Below are 12,732 nucleotides of genomic sequence, written 5' to 3'. Positions count from 1 at the left end.
AACTCTCTCAATTACTCTGAGAAGTAGAGTAAGTGGGATACCACCAGAAAGGCTTCATGGAAATACTGGTGATACTGACAAGAGTGGTTTCAATAAAGAAGGAACTAAAGACTGATGGTGGGTTCACAACAGAATGGGAAGGGAGGAAACGAAGCAAGCAGGCACAGGAAACTTCGTAAGAGCATTGCGATAAACGGGCAGCAGAATAACAGGGAGAACTGATGGAGATGAATGGCAGTCAAGGGAAGGTTTGTTTTTGTGGGGGTCCTCTAATAGACAGAGGGTACAGCAATTCAGCAAAGCTAAAAATGCCTACTTCTCTATGCCAGATACTCTAAAATCTACAAGTAGCAATTTCAACTTTATCCCAATCAAGGACTATCAGTTCATGGGCTGCCTTTCCAATTTTTTCTTGCCGACCTCTTTTTACAAACGGGAGAGGATATTTTGGTACCACTCATGGGAAGAAGGGGCCATCTGTGTGAAAACATTTTTGGTTTATTTGAATTCTCACTTGGTTCAAGGGTAAGAACTGACACACTGCTGCTCAGCAGTCAAGGCAAAGTAAACATTCAAATAACTTGTTAACAGGAGCCACTTTCCTGAGAGAATGAGGACAAGGAGGAGTGTTTTCTTCCTTTTGCCAAATCTTTCCTCAACTATTTATTTATTGAAAAGTAGTAAAAAAAATTCCTGAGTCAACTTTAACCCCAGCCCATGATCTACTGAGTTCTACAGCTGTCCTTTAAAATTTCACAGCTCATTATTGCTGCCTAAATATTAGCACACAGGAATACCCTTTATTGACTCTATCTTTCTATTAGGTTACTCATAACATGCTGTTTTTAATTATTTTTTTTAATTTTTCAATAACAGTTGATGTGTATTCGTTTCAGGTCTACAACATAGTAACTAGATACTATATAACTTACTAGGTGATCACCCTGATAAATCTAGTACCCATCTGACACCATACATAGCTATCACAACATTATTGATTATATTCTCTATGCTGTACTTTTCCATCCCCAGGACTATGCTGTAACTATCAATTTGTACTTCTTAATCCCGTCACCTTTTCACCTATTCCCCCAGCCCTCTGCCATCTGGCAACTGTCAAAACGTTCTCTGTATCTCTGAATCTGTTTCTGTTCTGCTTGTTGGTTTATTTTGTTGCATAGATTCCACATATAAGTAAAAATCATCTGGCTTTTGTCTTTCTCTGTCTTATTTCACTCAGCATAAACCACCTATGTACATCCATGTTGTTGCAGAGGCAAGATTTCATTCTTTTCTATGGCTGAGTCATATTCCACTGTATAAACTCACCAAGGCCAGACACTGCTTCTCTGGGGTTTTTGAACCTTTGAGAGATTTTAGGAAACCATGAGCCAAGACAGGCTGTTTGTATGGAAAAGCCAAAAGTTGGGTGGGTTCAGGCCTCCAGGAATCACCAGGGCAGAGTGGAAAATGTTTGCCAGGTTGATAGAGACTCAGATATGGTGCCTGCCTGCCGGCTTTCTGGGGAGAGGGCTCGGCAAAGTAACAACAGCCTCTGGCAGCACTTGTCGGAGAAGAAGCTAGCCCTTCAGCCCTCACCAGAAGCCAGATAATTCAGTTCTTCCCCATCTGTCCCTGATGCACCTTTCGAGCTGCTATTTTAGCGCTGGAGCTCAGAGCAAGTGAGTCGGAGTAAGTCCACGCATGGGCTCTTTAAGAGGAACACTTGGGACCCAGAAGCCCTCTATCTCACTCAGCCATAATCTCTGCTGGTCTTCAAAGCCAGAAGTTAGGGGGACTTCCCTTCCCAACACTGGAACCCTAGGCGGGGGCCCCGGTGTGGGGCTGGGACCACTGCCCTCAGGAGGACCACCACAGTCAGTATATCCCTTCCCATTTTTTTTTTTTTTATATTTTATTGATTTTTTACAGAGAGGAAGGGAGAGAGATAGAGAGTTAGAAACATCGATGAGAGAGAAACATCGATCAGCTGCCTCCTGCACATCTCCTACTGGGGATATGCCCGCAACCCAGGTACATGCCCTTGACCGGAATCGAACCTGGGACCCTTCAGTCCGCAGGCCGACGCTCTATCCACTGAGCCAAACCGGTTTTGGCTCCCTTCCCATTTTTAACCACCACACGTGGGTTTGGGACCAGCCCGTTCACGTCCCTGCCCCTCCAACTAGTTTTGATGTGGCCTCTTCTTTATATCTTTAGTTGCAGGGTTTCTGTTCAGCTAGATTTCAGGTGGTTCTCAATGATGATTGTTCTATAATTTTGATGTGGTTGGGATAGATTCCAAGTACCACGTTTACCCATCCGTCATCTTGACCAGAACTGCAACACACTATGTGTTGATTTTGGAAGTTGGAAAGAACTTATGACCATAACAATCACTTACCAAATATTTATTAACTTGGTTTATGTTTATGAATGGCAACCTTGCTCAGTTTGTTAAAGAATTATGATAATGAGAGGAAGGCCCTGAGTTCTATTGCACTACTGGAAAATTGCTCAATGATATGTCATTTTTAAAAGTATTCTTTGTCAAAAAAGGAAATTCGATATTAGTATAAATGCTATTTGACTAGCAAGTTTATATATATATCACTTATATGTAATATATAACTACATAAAATGTACATATTTACGTTTTATATATTTATAATTTATACATAAGTATATATGTCTTGCACTGCCCTACTAAATGAACAATTTGTTTGGTCAGTTTACCACAACTGAGCAAGGTCCCTGCCATTTCACATAGATCTGTGGCTTTAACATGCATGTCACCTTTCTTACCCATAAAAATTTACCTTAGCAAGGAAAACAACAATCCTAATTCCCCCTGCATAAAAGCTGTCCCATCCTTCTCTTGTCCTCTTTTCTGACTAGGAAACAGCCATGGTAAGTGCACCTCAGCCCACCGCACCACTCACCACTTTAGCACATAACTTGCTGTTTGACCTCTGTTCTAGTGCATTTAACATTCCAATATTCTCAGCACAAATTAAAAACAGAATTCTGATTTCAATCAACCAGATAGAATAGAATTCTGATTTAATCACACTTTCATTGTTTTAGACTTCAGGGTTTTTCCCACTTAGAATTTTTTTTAAAGCACCCAATGTGGTTAACATAATGCCAGGTATATAACATAATATTCAAACAAAATATTCTAGTTTTTTCACATATTCTATAATGAATATGTTACTTTTACAAGCAAAAAGTTGTTAACATGTTACTACAAATACTCATTGACAAAAAATCACATTCAGCATAGAAAATGTGGACTACATAAATATACAAAAAAATTAAACATGACATTTTCATCACACAAAGATAACACATCAACATTTTGTTGCTTTTCCTTTTAATCCTTTCCATATGTGTATATTTACATAACTGAGATCATAACGTATATACAAGTTTTAAATCCTGCTTTATTCATTTACCTAATGATTTTTACTTATTAAAATTATTCTTAAACATAATTTGTAATAGCTATATTTTATTGAATGTAGTTTAATTTACTTAGCTATTCCCTTTTGAACAGTTAGCCTACACTTTTTAATATATCTGTATTTTTTTTTTGCTAATACAGATAATGTCACTATGGATATCTTTGTCCATAAATCTTTAACCACTTTTTTTTTTTAAGTGGCATTACTGGGTCAAGAAGCACAAACATTTTTAAGACTTTTTTTATATAGTCAAATTTTTTTCCCAAAAATAAAAAGACAGCAACAATGTACAACCCTATCCCCAACAACCACCATCAACAGTGTGAAGGGACTCCCACTCACCGGCATATAGTTTAGATCCCTACACTGTGGTAAGCAAAGAGTGAATATAAAATATGAATTTGAGCCGAGACCGGTTTGGCTCAGTGGATAGAGCGTCGGCCTGCGGACTGAAGGGTCCCGGGTTCAATTCCGATCGGGGGCATGTACCTGGGTTGCGGGCATATCCCCAGTGGGGGATGTGCAGGAGGCAGCTGGTCGATGTTTCTCTCTCATCGATGTTTCTAACTCTCTATCTCTCTCCCTTCCTCTCTGTAAAAAATCAATAAAATATATTAAAAAAAAATATGAATTTGAGCAATTAATTAAAATATTTGATTGGTCATAAAGCAACATTCACTGTCTAATCTAACAATATTCTAAGTTTACATAAAAGTAATGCAAGGCTCTGGCCAGGTAGCTCAGCTGGTTGGAGCACTGTCCTAATATGCCAAGGTTGGGGATTCAATCCCCTATTGGGGCACATACAGGAATCAACCAATGAATGCTTGGACAGGTGGAACAGCAAGTCCCTTCTTCTCTAAAATCAATAAATAAACTTTTAAAAATGTAAAAGAGTAATACAAAAAGAATCAGCACTGTCCGTGCCACATTTATCAAACCCTGTCAATCTGAACATTCAATTACAAAAAATATCATGGATAACAAAAATCTCTGCTTTTTACCCCAGATTTATTTTAAAGTAGGATAGAAGATTACTGTTATACTGTGTGACTTTAATTTATAATATGTATTTCTCTAAAAAAAAAAATTTGTATGCAAAAACTGCTGACACTTTTGGCAATATTTGCTAGCATTCAGTCTTGCCTTGCTGTTGCACTTCGGCAAAGACCCGATCAATTCCCCATGTGAAAACAGAACTGTTAAGACTTATCCAATTCACTGGTTTCAAAGGAAATGAACATGACCATGGGGAAGTTCTGCTGCCTCCTTCATATCTGCAGAGGAAGTTAATAGCCAACATAATTCTATTATTTCACTGCAATTCTTTTTTTTATGTTTTTATTGGTTTTAGAAAGAGAGAGAGGACAGGAGAGGGAGAGAGAGAAACATCGATGAGAGAGAACCATCCACTGGCTGCTTCCTGCATGCCCCCTACTGGGAGTCATGCCCAAAAGCCAGGCATGTGCCCTGAAGGGGAATCTCGCAGTGCACTGATGATGCTCAACCACCTGAGCCACACTGGCCAGGGCTCACTGCAGTTCTGAGGAGCTGATGTAAGCGTCTGAGAAGAAAGTATATGGTAGTCCAGTCTCTCCAGAAAAGAGAGTAGGGAACCAAAAAATCAAAACAAAATGAAACAGCTAAGTGTAGTGCCCATTAAACCTACAGATCAGGGGACAACTCTCTCTGCATGCTGGAAAACATTTCTGGAGAGCTCCCCACCTTCACATGCCCCAAGCACTGCTCCTTGAGTCCTGGCCTGAAGTTTCTTGAGAATAGCGGGCATTTCCTAAATTATGGGCCTGTAAGTCTCCCCCTCACACCCACATAGAAGGCAATTTGTCTTCTACAACAAACTATACTCTTATGCCATCCCAGGCTCTGAGGCATTTCTGTTGGCAAAGGGAAGCTAAAGGTAATAAGAAAGGAAACACTTCCCTAACATTTACTTAACTTATTGTTCAGCGGTGAACTTAATGCTTTTATAACCCTTCAACACGCTGCCAGAATAATCCTCTGGGAAAACTCTTTCCTGAATTTCTAGATTTGATTCCTTTGTTTTTGAAGCAGTGCCTTGGCTTTCCTAAGGACAATCAAAGCTGTCTCTGAATTTTCCCCTCCCTCTACTCCTATATCAAACTTTCCTAGTTTTCTTTCAGGCTTTGGAACAACTATGATTAACTTGTGAACAATAACTTGGATTTGGGATTGGGATTGTTCTTCAAAATAGAGACTTTAAGTTAGTTTCCTTTTATAAAGGCATCCCATTCTGTATAAAACAGTAATTTCCTTCTTTAAAAGAACTGATCCTTATTTTCAGACCGTATTTCAAACCAGGCTACTTCTTAGCTGTTGAGAAAATATGAATTTTCTGTACCAACTACAAAAGAAAAAAATAAAACATGTCTACTTAAATTTTTTTATTAAGTACTGATTAATTCAGCACAAGTTCAATTAGGGAAGTCAAACATGCCATACATTTCTTAACCCACTGAACAACCTTGATCTTAATCACATCCAACTTTACATCTCCTGTCGACGTTTTCTTCATTCTGAGTATTTGAACAATTTAGCGAGGAAGCTAGTATTTCCTGCAGGCTTCTCCAAGAACCCTAATTTTCCCAGGAAATATTCACTCAATCAATTAATTCCATACATAGGTAATCAACTTTGGCCGAGAGCCTGTGAGGGGTCCAGAGATAAGATGAAAAAGTCACAATGCCTGAACTCGAGGCTACCGCAGACTTAATTGAGAAAAGAGGGTGTGAACATAACTTTGGAATAAAGAAAAGTGCCACACGTGCAATGAGAGGGTGAAAAGTATTAAAAGAGTTCAAAGCAGATGAATTCACCTTTTATTCCACACACTGCACTTGGTACGGGCCTACTATGTGTCAGGCACTGTGCTGTGCTGGGAACTCGGCCATGAACAAATCAGACGGGACCTCTGCCTCCCTGAGGATCAGTCGTTTGTATGGCTCCTTTGGGCAAAGATACACCCACCAGTTTACATGACACTGTGGTATTTGGTCAGAAACCACAGGATTGGAGTGGCCTGCTGTGTGTGGATGGGCCCAGAACATGGTGCTTCCTGTACAGATGCCAAGTGAGGGGCACAGTGAGCATGTTCTCTCATGTCCCATGTGACGTGCGTGTGAACATCTCCACCAGCTGGGAAGCACTCCCAATGTTCAGCCTTTATTTTGTCATAAAGGTATTTTTCTGTACTGTAACTTTGTGTGTTTTTGTTTGTTTGTTTGTTTGTTTTTAATATGTTTTTATTGATTTTTTAGAAAGAGAGGAAGGGAGAGGGACAGATAGAAACATTGATGAGAAAAAAACATCGATCCGCTGTCTCCCCCAGGCATGTGCCCTGACTGGAATCAGACTGGTGACCTCCTGGTTCATGGGCCAATGCTCAACCACTGAGCCACACCGGCTGGGCTGTAACTTTGTTTTTAGGAGCATGTGAATGCACGAAAACTATGTGCCTTAAAAGGACTTCCCGTCTGCAAGTCAGGAAGATTTCCTGCCTTTCTGCCCCCTGGGAAGGACTTCCTCACCAGCCCTCCTTCACCAGTCATCACCCCCAAGTCTTCTTTCTCCTTCCTGAGCACAATAAATTCACTGCAATGTATTTAGAACAAGCTGTATTTATTTACTTTCAAAATACTGTTTACCACCGATACAAAATTGGTTTTATTGCTTAGTTGATTTCTTTTTCTATCTGGGAAACTGCTTCACGTTCTTGGGTTGGAACGGACCACATCATGACTTTTTCCATCAAAATCAAAGGAAATGGTTTTTGCTAAGAGGCAATGCTTTTAGGAAATAAAGGTGTTCAGGAATTAAAGTAGTTACCTGAGGGAGGGATAGGTGAGCAGCAGAATAAAGCAAGTACAGGTGCTGTAGGAAAAACAGAAGGGTCATTTAACCTCGGCTGAAAGGGCTGAAGACTTCTCAGAGGACACAGCAGCGAGGTGAATCAATGGATAAGGTCAGGGCAGGGTAGAGGGGATGAAAAGCAAGGGGAGGGGAGCATTCCAAGCAGAAGGAATCGAGTGTGTGCAGAATTAGAGGTAGAAGCAAGGAAATGTGGGCTGGAAAGTAGAGTAAGAACAGGAGGATAGGAAGTAGTGAGAGTTAAGGTCACAGAGGTGAGTGAAAGCTTGAGTATAAAAAAAACATTATAAATTAGGTTACGGTTTGGTTTTTATCCTCAGGGGATTATTGACGGCTTGTAGGCAGGCAAGGGACAAGACTGGACTTGTGGCTTTCCACAATCGTTTACGCTGCAAGGTGAAGAGTGGCCGAAGAGGGGAAGAGAGGTTCAAAGGCTGTGGGGAAAGAGGATGGGGACCTGTGCTAGAGAAGTATCAGGGGATCCATTTAAAAACTTAAAAATTACTTTTTAAGACATGGATATATTTAAAGATGTTTAAGAGGTAGAACTGACAGAACTTGGATAGTGAATGAGTTGGACTGGGACAGAATATAATCTCTTACACATCTTTGGAATCCATTATTTGCCCACTTCTCTGTTTCCCCAGTGCCTCTGCCATAAATAAAGGAGGGAAGGCTGCTGTCCAGATCTGTGACTTGTACAAGCGAGGAAGTGACGTTTCCGACGACAGGAAATGCATGAGGAGCAGCAGGGCTTTCCGTGGTTTGCTGTTGCTGGTTTTTTGTTGTAGTTGTTTGGTTTATTTTTTAATCCTCACCCGAGGATCCTTTTTCCATTGATTTTAGAGAGAGTGAAGGAGAGGGAGGAGGGAAGAGAGAAAGAATCATCACAGTGAGAGAGACATGGATTGGTTGCCTCCCCGCATGTGCCCCAATGGGGGCGGGGATAGAACCTGCAATTGAGGTACATATCCTTGACCAGGAATCGAACCCTCGACCCTTCTGCCCGTGGGCCAGCACTCTAACCAGTAAGCAAACTGGCCAGCACTGCTGTTGCTGTTTTGAGGGTGGCAAGGGATGGAGGGAGGGTATCCTAAGGTGTGGAGCTAATGAGCTGGGGTGGACATAAGTGGAACTCGAAGAAAGACGTCTAGTAGGCAAGCAGCAAGAAGGCCGGATTGCTTAAGAGAGGCTTGGGAGGCAACAGCAGAACTGACTCGAACAGACTGTCAAACTACAGCAGGAAGGCCGGGAAGGGTTGGGGCGGGGGGGGGGGGGGGGGTCATAAGAGATCAACCAAAGGACTTATATGCATGCATATAAGCATAACCAATGGACACAAGACACTGGGGGGTAGGGGAGGCCGGGGGAAGATAAAAGAGGGGGGGGGAGACATATGCACTACTCTTTGTAATATTTTAAGCAATAAAACCAAATTTTTTAAAAAAAGAACTGACTCGCTATTGAGAAGGGGCCTCAGGCTGAACCCTAAAAACACCACATTTGAAGGGGTAGCAATTCCTCATTCAAAATCATTCACATTATCAATACCACTAAAATATAAAAAGCAAAGTTTAAACACAAAAAGAAAAGACCGAAATTGATATTCCAGGGATGGAATCGAACAGATTTGTTTTAAATGAGTTTCAGAATGTCCCTGCGTTTCACACACATCTATCTTTCAACTGCAGTTTAGGGCAATCAGACACATTCCTCAACTGCCGACTCCTTCGCGATCACGGAGCCTTTGATCAGTGACAGTCTTCATGCTGTCCACATGGGGTCCTGAAAAATGAGAGGAGCAGCTGGCATCCATCCTTCAGGGATTTTACCAGAATGGGCAGGGGCAGGAGGAGGGTGAAAGGAGAGGCAAAGAAAGTGCTACCATAAATCTAGTTCCAACAAATACACCATCCAAAGTTAGCGTATTCATCTTGGGGTTCTTCCCAGTTCTTTCGGCAACTGAAGAACCCCTTCAAGCAGCCATGTGCAACTGACAGCTCAGAGGGGTAGGAGGTACAGACAGAAGTCGAGCTGCAGGACACCAGCCCCCCAGGCCCAGGTCAGTAACCTGCGGAGCTCTCTTCTTCCAGAATTCAGAGCCCTCGGGATGAAATGCAGCTCTCCGCAGTACCCACGTTATAGCACTTAATGACGGTGCAATCATTCAGATCAACTTAAAGAACGTTGACACCTACAGGCTTCACAACCCTCCCCCACTCCTGGAGTCTCAATCGGGTCAGTCAAGCATACAAACCGGTCCTGCTGCCGGCAAAGCGCTTCCCTTCACTGCGGAGCCTCAAATGTAGAGAGGAAAATGGAAGTGACTGGGAGTTATGGCACCAAAAAGGCCAAATGAGCAGAGAAATAATCAACTCCACATGAGCCACTTCAGCCCCAACACAATGAAGGGCCTAGGACTAACCCCAGGAAAGGTCGCTGAGATCAAAGGTCACGAGCAGAAAAAGGCAGCAGGGAAGGGCTGCTGGCTGCAATAGGAGTCAATGTGGTCCCAATTACACACCAAAGAGGAGGTCTGGGCGAGCGTGGAGTTAGGGCCAGTCACAGTATTTGTATGTTTCACACAAAAAGTCAAGTGTTCCTGTTCCACTCTCTTTCAAGGAGATATTTCCTCCTGCTTCCAGAGCACAGGAAACCAAGAACTGTGGAGATAAGATAATTCTGGAATCCACAGTGAGTCGTACAGGGGCCTTACAAATATTTACAAGCACAGCTGCACACAACCGGGGAAATTCTACAAAGTGCTTTGGGAGCAATTATCAAAAAGACAAAATGCAGCAAGTTGCAAGGGGATTGCTTTGCAAGCATCACAGAGGCAACACTTGCCACAAATCCAGCGCTCAGCAGATTTTCCAGTTTGTCATTGGAGTTGGTTTCCTGGGGAAAAACAAGAGTTATGGTAACCACAAAACAAATGCTAAAAGCAACATTTTTAAGTTTGCTAAGAACTAGTGAAACCTGAACAGACAGCTAAAGAGCCAGGCAGACACTTGGCTAAACTTCTCTGATGAAGAATGAGAAGAACGCCAGAACCGGTTTGGCTCAGTGGATGGAGCGTCGGCCTGCGGACTCAAGGGTCCCGGGTTCGATTCCGGTCAAGGGCATGTACCTTGGTTGCGGGCACATCCCCAGTAGGGACATCCCCAGTGGGGACGTGCAGAAGGCAGCTGATCGATGCTTCTCTCTCATCGATGTTTCTGGCTCTCTATTCCTCTCCCTTCCTCTCTGTAAAAAATCAATAAAATATATTTAAAAAAAAAAAAAAAAAGAATGAGAAGAAGGAATATGAAGACACGTGAACAGAGCTCCCGGTGAGTGTCAGGTTGTAAAATTAATACAGCTGTTAGTAAGCCCAGTGCTTTGTTTAGAGCTCACCAAGTGAAGCACATTTTCCCCGGGCAGTTACGAAAGGGGTTTGGTTTTAATAACAAGGAAAAAAAACCTCAAGGAGAAACTCATTTCCATGAAGTATATTCTAATACACCCAAATATTTAGGAAAAAGCAAAATGAGAAGAATTAGAAATTTCTAATAAACTTGAGTCAATGCTGGTTGAGCAGTGGACCCGTCACAACTGTTATGATACCTGCTGAATTACAAGGTCCCTAGAGACCTGAAACATGGCGATACGAGTTTCCTAGCTTCTTCCATCTTTTAACCTGGCTGCATATCCCAGGTTCGATTCCGGTCAAGGGCATGTATCTGGGTTGCGGGCACATCCCCGGTGGGAGATGTGCAGGAGGCAGCTGATCGATGTTTCTCTCTCATCGATGTTTCTAACTCTCTATCTCTCTCCCTTCCTCTCTGTAAAAAATCAATAAAAAATATATTTAAAAAAAAATAACTGAAAGCGTCTAGATTTCATTGGGGCCCCTGCTTTGCTCAGACTGGTGATGGGTATTAATTAGGTCAGACACACTTCGTCGCGGCTGCTGGAGCACCATGAGGAGTGGGCCTGCATTGATAATGGGGCTCCACGCCCCTTTATGAGCTGACATACAAATCAACCACAGATGACTAGTTGGTCAGTACATAATCACCACAAATGGATTCATAAGTCTAAAGGTAAGTAAAAACACACACTGGCCTGTGTGAAGAAAATTTGCATCCCAGAAAACTTTGATAGGAAGTTAAAAATCAAAGAAATGATCAAGATACAATGTCTTGATGAACTAGGAAGTAGAAAAACAAATCAACTAAGATCACAGGATCTCTGCAAACAGCACAATACAGCATGAAGGTTTAGTCCAACTGGGGGAGCCTGAGAAGCAGTTTCGGCCTTAGTTCTAGCCTGTCTCCCAGAAATGAAGCAAAGCTCGCTGGAACAGCTCTGCTGGGCGGCACGTTGCTACGCTGTGACATTACTCTGGACCACAGTAAACAGGATGGCCGAAGGAAGAATTCAATGACACACTCATCCAGGAGATGCACAGCTACACTAGTACACACCACACATACACACACCATGGGAAAAAACACAGCAGCAGAGGGAACCAACCTAGAAGAGGCGCATTATTCCACGGTTGCTCCTCTGTGCAAAACTTTTCTGAAAATCCTTCGTTAATTATTTTCAATGTCAACGTATAAACCAGGTATAAAAGCCATTCTCATTATGTTATGGTAACACCTGATTTTTAACCCCATATACAGTGGGGCCTTGACTTACGAGTGTCCCGACTAACGAGTTTTTCGAGATACAAGCCGTCTCTCGGCCGATTTTTTGCTTTGAGTTGCGAGCTAAAATTCGGGTTACGAGCCAGCTTCAGATACCCCACCGCTAGCTGGCGCAGCGAACGTCACAGTGAACGCCACAACATCACTGTGTCTCACTCGTTCACTTTTGATTTGACATACGAGTAATTTGAGTTACGAGCTCCATCATGGAACGAATTAAACTCGTAAGTCAAGGCCCCACTGTAGTTAGTCTTAACTCCAACATTATTACCTGATATATTCATTAATGGCTATTTCCAAAAACAAACAAAAAATCAAGAACACCAAAGGAAAAGTGTTAAGTGCCATAAAATAATCCCAAAAGAACTCCAAATTTCTAAGCACAATAATAGCAATGTGAGATTAACCATACAGCTTCGAAGGTGACAGACTTCCTGAAATATACAATGCTCATTTAGATATATGTCCTTATATATTTCTTAAATTATTCACATTGCACTATACTCATGTTTCCTATGTACACAACACTAGCCATACCTTAGTCTGTAAAATCCATTTCCATACGCTGATACATCCCTACCTCCTTGTGGCCAGACCCTTCCCTTAAGACTTGTCAGCATTGGCTTCCATGCACAACAGGAGGGGGTTGTTTTGGTTTTTTGGTG

The 12,732-nt window shown here is 42.1% G+C and overlaps 1 protein-coding gene across 7 annotated transcripts in view; it reads right to left on the bottom strand.

Annotated features, from left to right (window-relative positions):
• The window catches only part of CDON (cell adhesion associated, oncogene regulated), a 74,842-nt gene that overhangs the window by 44,185 nt on the left and 17,925 nt on the right, over positions 1-12,732 (bottom strand). Inside the window, exon 2 of one of the 7 annotated variants that reach the window (XM_036353908.1) lies at positions 7,977-8,200. The exons of the other annotated variants lie outside the window; for them this stretch is intronic. The gene's annotated coding sequence lies outside the window, so the exon portion shown is untranslated. The remainder of the gene's footprint in view (positions 1-7,976; positions 8,201-12,732) is intronic. 7 annotated transcript variants of the gene reach the window in all.

Source organism: Myotis myotis, unplaced genomic scaffold (assembly GCF_014108235.1).
Source record: "Myotis myotis isolate mMyoMyo1 unplaced genomic scaffold, mMyoMyo1.p scaffold_m19_p_20, whole genome shotgun sequence".
NCBI lineage: Eukaryota > Metazoa > Chordata > Mammalia > Chiroptera > Vespertilionidae > Myotis > Myotis myotis.
Note: the sequence above shows the minus strand (reverse complement) of the source record. Positions and strands in the feature narration are given on the sequence as shown.